Below are 9,144 nucleotides of genomic sequence, written 5' to 3'. Positions count from 1 at the left end.
TCCAGGTCTAGTTTTTCAGGTGTGTTGGGGTGCCCTGGACTGGGCGAAGTGGGAGTGCTGGGTCCTGATGATGGTGAGTGGTCTTGGTTTCTGTTAGTAAGATTCTTACCTTTACCTCTCGCCATCTGGTAATCTCTGGAGTTGTTAATGTTGTCTCTGTTCAGAGGTTGTTCTTCTGGGGATTCTGAGTATCCTCTGTCAGCAGACCTGTACAGACCAAGTTCGGCGGAGTCCCGGAGCCAAGATGGCGCTCCCTGCAGGGCAGGTCACTGTCCTCCGACTGGGAGGGTGCCGGATGTCTGCGGCCCCAAAAGGGTGCTGCCTCAGCGGTTCTGTGGCTCCCGCCTGTCCCAGAAGCTGTCTGCCTCTGTGGTCCTCACTCTGACCTGTACAGACTAAGTTCGGCGGAGTCCCGGAGCCAAGATGGCGCTCCCTGCAGGGCAGGTCACTGTCCTCCGACTGGGAGGGTGCCGGATGTCTGCGGCCCCTAAAGGGTGCTGCCTCAGCAGCTCTGTGGCTCCCGCCTGTCCCAGAAGCCGTCTGCCCCCGTGGTCCCCACTCTGACCTGTAGAGACTAAGCTCGGCGGAGTCCCGGAGCCAAGATGGCGTTCCCTGCAGGGCAGGTCACTGTCCTCCGACTGGGAGGGTGCCGGATGTCTGCGGCCCCAAAAGGGTGCTGCCTCAGCGGCTCTGTGGCTCCCGCCTGTCCCAGGAGCTGTCTGCCTCTGTGGTCCTCACTCTAACCTGTAGACTAAGTTCGGCGGAGTCCCGGAGCCAAGATGGCACTCTCTGCAGGGCAGGTCTCTGTCCTCCGGCTGGGAGGGTGCCGGAAGTCTGCGGCCCCAAAAGTGTGCTGCCTCAGCGGCTCTGTGGCTCCTGCCTGTCCCAGAAGCCGTCTGCCCCCGTGGTCCTCACTCTAACCTGTACAGACTAAGCTCGGCGGAGTCCCGGAGCCAAGATGGCGCTCCCTGCAGGGCAGGTCACTGTCCTCCGACTGGGAGGGTGCCGGATGTCTGCGGCCCCAAAAGGGTGCTGCCTCAGCGGCTCTGTGGCTCCCGCCTGTCCCAGGAGCTGTCTGCCTCTGTGGTCCTCACTCTAACCTGTAGACTAAGTTCGGCGGAGTCCCTGAGCCAAGATGGCGCTCTCTGCAGGGCAGGTCTCTGTCCTCCGGCTGGGAGGGTGCCGGAAGTCTGCGGCCCCAAAAGGGTGCTGCCTCAGCGGCTCTGTGGCTCCTGCCTGTCCCAGAAGCCGTCTGCCCCCGTGGTCCCCACTCTGACCTGTAGAGACTAAGCTCGGTGGAGTCCCGGAGCCAAGATGGCGCTCCCTGCAGGGCAGGTCACTGTCCTCCGACTGGGAGGGTGCCGGATGTCTGCGGCCCCAAAAGGGTGCTGCCTCAGCGGCTCTGTGGCTCCCGCCTGTCCCAGAAGCTGTCTGCCTCTGTGGTCCTCACTCTAACCTGTAGACTAAGTTCGGCGGAGTCCCGGAGCCAAGATGGCGCTCCCTGCAGGGCAGGTCACTGTCCTCCGACTGGGAGGGTGCCGGATGTCTGCGGCCCCTAAAGGGTGCTGCCTCAGCAGCTCTGTGGCTCCCGCCTGTCCCAGAAGCCGTCTGCCCCCGTGGTCCCCACTCTGACCTGTAGAGACTAAGCTCGGCGGAGTCCCGGAGCCAAGATGGCGTTCCCTGCAGGGCAGGTCACTGTCCTCCGACTGGGAGGGTGCCGGATGTCTGCGGCCCCAAAAGGGTGCTGCCTCAGCGGCTCTGTGGCTCCCGCCTGTCCCAGGAGCTGTCTGCCTCTGTGGTCCTCACTCTAACCTGTAGACTAAGTTCGGCGGAGTCCCGGAGCCAAGATGGCACTCTCTGCAGGGCAGGTCTCTGTCCTCCCTCTCTCTAGTTTCTTTTTGGAGGCACTCAGAGCTATGAGTTTCCCTCTTAGAAATGCTTTCATTGTTTCCCATAAGTTTGGGTATGTTGTGGCTTCATTTTCATCAAACTCTAAAAAAGTCTTTAATTTCTTTCTTTATTCCTTCCTTGACCAACGTATCATTGAGAAGAATGTTGTTCAGTTTCCACATGAATGTTGGCTTTCTAATATTTATGTTGTTATTGAAGATTAGCCTTAGTCCATGGTGATCTGATAGGATGCATGGAGCAGTATCAATATTTTTGTGTCTGTTGAGGCCTGTTTTGTGACCAATTATATGGTCAATTTTGGAGAAGGTACAATGGAGTGCTGAGAAGAAGGTATATCCTTTTGTTTTAGATTAAAATGTTCTGTAGACATCTGTTAAATCCATTTTTTTCATTACTTCTGTTAGATTCACTGTGTCCCTGTTTTGTTTGTTTCCACGATCTGTCCATTGATGAAAGTGGTGTGTTCAAGTCTACCACTATCATTGTGTGAGGTGCAATCTGTGCTTTGAGCTCTACTAAAGTTTCTTTAAAGAATGTGGCTGCCCTTGCAATTTGAGCATAGATATTCAGAATTGAGAGTTCCTCTTGGAAGATTTTACCTTTGATGAGTATGAAATGTCCCTCCTTGTCTTTTTTGATAACTTTGGGTGGAATTTGGTTTTTATTAGATATTAAAATAGCTACTCCAGCGTGTTTCTTCAGGCCATTTTCTTGGAAAGTTGTTTTCCAACCTTTCCTTCTGAGGTAGTATCTGTCTTTTTCCTTGAGATGTGTTTCCTGTACACAGCAAACTGTTGTGTCCCGTTTGTGTAGCCAGTCTGTTAGTCTATGTCTTTTTATTGGGGAATTGCGTCCATTGATATTAAGATATATTAACGAAAAGTAATTGTTTCTTCCTATTATTTTTGTTGTTAGAGTTGGCATTCTGTTCTTGTGTCTTTCTTCTTTTTGGTTTGATGAAGGATTACTTTCTTGCTTTTTCTAGGGCATGGTGTCTGTCCTTGTATTGTTTTTTTTTTTTTTTTTTTTCTGTTATTATCCTTTGAAGGGATGAATTCGTGGAAAGATACTGTGTGAATTTGGTTTTGTTGTGGAATATTTTGGTGTCTCCATTTATGGTAATTGAGAGTTTGGCTAGGTATAGTAGCTCGGGCTGGCATTTGTGTTCTCTTAGTGTCTGTATAACATCTGTCCAGGCTCTTCTGGCTTTCATAGTCTCTGGTGAAAAGTCTGGTGTAATTCTGATAGGCCTGCCTTTATATGTTACTTGACCTATATATTTTTTTCCTTACTGCTTTTAATATTCTCTCTTTATTTAGTACATTTGTCGTTCCGATTATTATGGTTAGAGTGGAATTTCTTTTCTGATCCAGTCTATTTGGAGTTTTGTAGGCTTCTTGTATGTTCATGGGCATGTCTTTCTTTAGGTTTGGGAAGTTTTCTTCTACAATTTTGTTGAAGATATTTGCTGGCCTTTTCAGTTGAAAATCTTCATTCTCATCTACTCCTATTATCCGTAGGTTTGGTCTTCTCGTTGTGTCCTGGATTTCCTGGAAGTTTTCAGTTAAGATCTTTTTCATTTTACATTTTCTTTGATTGATTTGCCGATATTCTCTATGTAATCTTCTGTACCTGAGACTCTCTTTTCCATCTCTTGTATTCTGTTGCTGATGCTTGCATCTAAGTTTCCAGATTTCTTTCCTAGGGTTTCTATCTCCAGCGTTGCCTCACTTTGGGTTTTCTTAATTTTGTCTACTTCCCTTTTTAGGTCTAGTATGGTTTTGTTCATTACCATCACCTGTTTGGATGTGTTTTCCTGTTTTTCTTTAAGGACTTCTACCTGTTTGGTTGTGTTTTCCTGTTTCTTCTTTTTCTTTTTTTTTTTTTAAGGACTTGTAACTCTTTAGCAGTGTTCTCCAGTATTTCTTTAAGTGATTTATGAAAGTCCTTCTTGATGTCCTCTACCATTATTATGAGATATGCTTTTAAATCCGGGTCTAGATTTTCAGGTGTGTTGAGGTGCCCAGGACTGGGTGATGTGGGAGTGCTGCATTCTGATGATGGTGAGTGGTCTTGGTTTCTGTTAGTAAGATTCTTATGTTTGCCTTTCGCCATCTCTTATTCTCTGGAGTTAGTTGTTATAGTGGTCTCTGGTTAGAGCTTTTTCCTCTCATGATTCTGTTAGTCTCTACCAGCAGACCTGGGAGACTAGCTCTCTCCTGAGTTTCAGTGGTTAGAGCACTCCCTGCAGGCAAGCTCTCCTCTTGCAGGGAATGTGCTCAGATATCTGGTGTTCGTACCTGTCTCCTGGCAGAAGTTGTGTTCCATTCACCAGAGTTCCTAAGATCCCATGGAGAGTCCTCTCGGAACCTTGGGGTTCTCTGCTGACTCCACACCCAAGGTGAAATGGTGCTGGTGCAGACTAGAAGTGACTTTTGACCCTGGTCAAGCCGCGGTTTCTGCTTCCCTAAATAATGCCATCTTAGGTCCCGTGCGATTGGATTGGAACAAAATTTTTGTTCCACTCACCAGATGTCCTAAGATCCCGTGGAGATTCCTCTGGGGACTATGGAGGTGTCCGTTGACTCTGCACTGAAGACGACCCAGTGCTGGTGCCTACCGGAATGGACTTGTGGAATGTTGGCTTTCTTTTTTTTTATTTTTTATTTTTTATTTTTAATATATATTTTTTCTATTAAGAAGAGTCATTTAATAGATTCAGGAATCTGCCATTTTATATACAATCAAAGGATTAATTAATGATATGACTATACATTGTTGGCATATAATAGTATTAGAATTATAAAAACATTTTTTCCTGAGGTAAAAATAAGTCCTTGATTTTTTTTTTATATTTGCTCATGTGTTAGTTTTTTTTTCTTTTTTTTAATTTATTTTTTTATTAGGTATTTTCCTCATTTACATTTTCAATGCTATCCCAAAAGTCCCCCATACGCACACCCCCAATCCCCTACCCACCCACTCCCCCTTTTTGGCCCTGGGGTTCCCCTGTACTGGGACATATAAAGTTTGCAAGTCCAATGGGCCTCTCTTTGCAGTGATGGCCGACTAGGCCATCTTTTGATACATATGCAGCTAGAGACAAGAGCTCCGGGGTACTGGTTAGTTCATAATGTTGTTCTACCTATAGGGTTGCAGATCCCTTTAGCTCCTTGGGTACTTTCTCTAGCTCCTCCATTGGGGGCCCTGTGATCCATCCAATAGCTGACTGTGAGCATCCACTTCTGTGTTTGCTAGGCCCCGGCATAGTCTTACAAGAGACAGCTGTATCTGGGTCCTTTCAGCAAAATCTTGCTAGTGTATGCAATGGTGTCAGCGTTTGGAAGCTGCTTATGGGATGGATCCCTGCATATGGCAATCACTAGATGGTCCATCCTTTCGTCACAGCTCCAAATTTTGTCTCTGTAACTCCTTCCATGGGTGTTTTGTTCCCATTTCTAAGAAGGGGCAAAGTGTCCACTCTTTGGTCTTCGTTCTTCTTGAATTTCATGCGTTTAGCAAATTGTATCTTATATCTTGGGTATCCTATGTTTCTGTGCTAATATCCACTTATCAGTGAGTACATATTGTGCGAGTTCCTTTGTGATTGGGTTACCTCACTCAGGATGATTCCCTCCAGGTCCATCCATTTGCCTAGGAATTTCATAAATTCATTTTTTTAATAGCTCAGTAGTACTCCATTGTGTAAATGTACCACATTTTCTGTATCCATTCCTCTGTTGAGGGGCATCTGGGTTCTTTCCAGCTTCTGGCTATTATTAATAAGGCTGCTATGAACATAGTGTAGCATGTGTCCTTCTCACCAGTTGGGACATCTTCTGGATATATGCCCAGGAGAGGTATTGCGGGATCCTCCGGTAGTACTATGTCTGTCCAATTTTCTGAGGAACCGCCAGACTGATTTCCAGAGTGGTTGTACAAGCTTGCAATCCCACCAACAATGGAGGAGCGTTCCTCTTTCTCCACATCCTCGCCAGCATCTGCTGTCACCTGAATTTTTGATCTTAGCAGTGCTGACTGGTGTGAATTGGAATCTCAGGATTGTTTTGATTTGCATTTCCCTGTTGATTAAGGATGCTGAACAGTTTGTCAGTTGCCTCTCAGCCATTCAGTATTCCTCAGGTGAGAATTCTTTTTTTAGCCCTGAGCCCCATTTTTATTGGGGTTATTGGCATGGGTTTCTATCCACATCCTCTGTTCTATCTCAGTGCCCTATATGACTGTTTCTAGGGCAGTAGTGAAGTGTTCTTATCACTATTGATCTGTGGCATAATTTGAGATCCGGAATAGTTATACCTCCAGACATATCACTATTTCTCAAAACTTCATTGCCATTTATGTTTCCATTTGAATATTTAGGGTGTCTTTTTAAATTTCTGTAATGAATAATACAGGCATTATGGTGAGAATTGCACTTTCACAATATTTACCCTTTCAGTCCCTGAGCATGGTTAGTCTTTTCATCTTCTTCTGTCTTTCTCCATTTTGCTCTGTTTTAAAGCTTGTATTGCAAGCTTGTATTCCACTTCCTTGGTCTGGTTTATTCCCAGGCAATGTGATAGTCTTGTTGTGATTTTGAATATGATAAGTTTTCTGTTTCTTTTTCTTCTATGCCTTTCATGGGTATGTAAAAATGCTACTTATTTTGAATGTTTATTTTATATTCTGCACCTCTGGAAGTGCCACTTTTGAAAGTGTTTATCTCTATGTGTTTCTGTTGGGGTCCAGGTGTTACCTCACAAACCACACGCACATGGATCTCAGTCAGACAAGGATATTTTATTGAGCTCTATGGGTTGATCAAGGATGTAGACCAGACTCAGGAGCTAGCTCTGACCACGAGGCAGGATCTTCCATAGCTTTTGAGCCTTGCAATCCATAAAAATCTGTGCAAACTATCTCCACCATTCAGGATCAAGGGATAGGCCACTTGCTTAAGAACATGACTGTGTTGTACATTTACTCTGCTCTCGTTGCTTGGGAGTGTTGAAATTTGGAAGAAGACTTGCCTTACCTAACTTATATTTCTTAACTTCTAATCAGGATGTCTTTACCTATACACATGTCTCTTTCTGCCTAATAGTAGGATGTCAATTCCCATGGATGTCTTAGGAACTTTATTTGACCCAGAGCCAAAATGGAAGTCTTATCCCGAATACCTTCTTATATTGGTGTAGGTATCTCTCTTATGGTGGGTTCCATTCCAGGGGCACGGACTCAAAAAAAAAAATTAAAACAGGGCATAATGATGTGCAGGAAGTGCTACAAGTGGTTGGTTCTAGTACAAGCATATTGTGGCTAACTATAAAAAAGCAGTTCTAACTGACTTCTACTGTGATGGGTTTCCAAGAACAACAAATCAAAGAACATAACAGAATATGCAACCACCTAAGGCAAGAGAAAGTCCTCATAACAGCAAGAGAAAGTCCTCATAACAGCACATGTGAAAGTTTCTGTATATCATTAGTAACAGCCCAGAAAGGCTGCTTACACAGGCAAGAGTTACCTAGTACTTAACAGATTCATGACATAAAATCACATCAACTGCAAATAGAGATTCATAGGTTTCTTTCTCTTTTCTTTTGTCCCGTTTATTTTCTTCCCGTGCCTTATTGCTCTCATGAAGAGTCCATACATGATATTGAGTAGTGGATATAATTTTAGTTTTCTTTTTACATTTCTCTTGAACTGGCCTGCAAGTTTATCATTCTTATACACACACACATACCAACACACACACACACACACACACACACACACACACACACAATATATATATATATATATATATATAATGTATATATTTCATCCATTACTATTCAGTTATTATCCTTAATAAGTAGATTTTTTTTCATGGACTCCACTGCAATTTATTCAGTAGATATTAACAGATGTCTCCCCCTGCATTAGTTTAAATGCTAATTTTATTCCTGTCTTTGAGTTTGTGATGATGCACTGGGATGTGTTTTCATTGAACCATCTCTGGAATGATGTGCTCTTGAATTGTGTTAAGCATGACCTTACTAAGAATATTGTGTTTACTTTCATCATAGATAGTAGCCTATGATTTTCTTTATGTGGTGTGTCTGTGTTTGACTTTGGTGTCAGGGTAATATTGGCTACACTAACTGAGTTCTCCTTATGGAATAACTTGAGACTCGTTAATTTTTTTTCTTGTTTTCATTAGATATTTTCTTCATTTTCATTTCAAAGGTTTCCTACTTTCCCTCTTAAAATCCCCTATCCCCTCCTCCCTGCCACAGCTCTCCAACCGACCTATTCCAATTCCTGGTCTTGGCATTCCCCTATACTGAATCATAGAGCCTTCACAGGACCAAGGACCTCTCCTCCCATTGATGACCGACTAGGCCATCCTCTGTTACATATATATTTAGAGCCACGAGTACCACCATGTGTTTTCTTTGATTGGTGGTACAGTACCAAGGAGCTCTGGGGATACTGGCTTATTCATATTGATGTTCCTTCTATGGGGTTTAGTCACCTTCAGCTCCCTGTGTATTTCTCTGACTCCTCATGATAAGTGGATATTAGCCCTGTAACTTAGTATACCCAAGATATAATTTGAAAAACACATGAAACTCAAGAAGAAGGAATTCCAAAGTGAGGATACTTTGTTCCTTTATGAATGGGGACCAAAATACCCATGGAAGGAGTTACAGAGACAAAGTTTGGAGCAGAGTCAGAAGGAAAGACCATCCAGAGACTGCCCCACTTGGAGATCCCACCCATAAACACCCACCAAACCCAGACACTAAACAGATGCCAACAATAGCTCCCTGACAGGAGCCTATGTGTCTATCTTCTGCCAGGCTCTGCCAGTACCTGTCAAACGCAGAAGTGGATGCTCACAGTCATCCATTGGAGACTCATTAATCTTAATTCTTTAAAAACTTGGTAGAATTCATCAGTGAACCCAGCTGATCCAGAGAATTTGACCTGAGAATCTTTTCACTACTGCTTCAATATCATTTGTGGTGTAAGTTACATTGTACTTGTAAGTTTCATTGTAGTTATAAGTTACATATCTTGCCTTGCTTTAGCCTTGTTAGTTTGCATTAATAAAATCTATTTCTTTGGACTTTCCAGTGTAGTGTGACATATATCTTTAAGGTATGTCTTTATGATCCTTTTTAATATTTTTGGCATTGTTAATGCAAGATAGAAGGAGAAAAATTCCCACCTAAATCATCA

The sequence above is a fragment of the Mus caroli genome, unplaced genomic scaffold (genome assembly GCF_978045245.1).
Source record: "Mus caroli unplaced genomic scaffold, Mus_caroli_1 scaffold_8, whole genome shotgun sequence".
In the NCBI taxonomy this organism is placed as follows: Eukaryota; Metazoa; Chordata; class Mammalia; order Rodentia; family Muridae; genus Mus; species Mus caroli.
Note: the sequence above shows the minus strand (reverse complement) of the source record.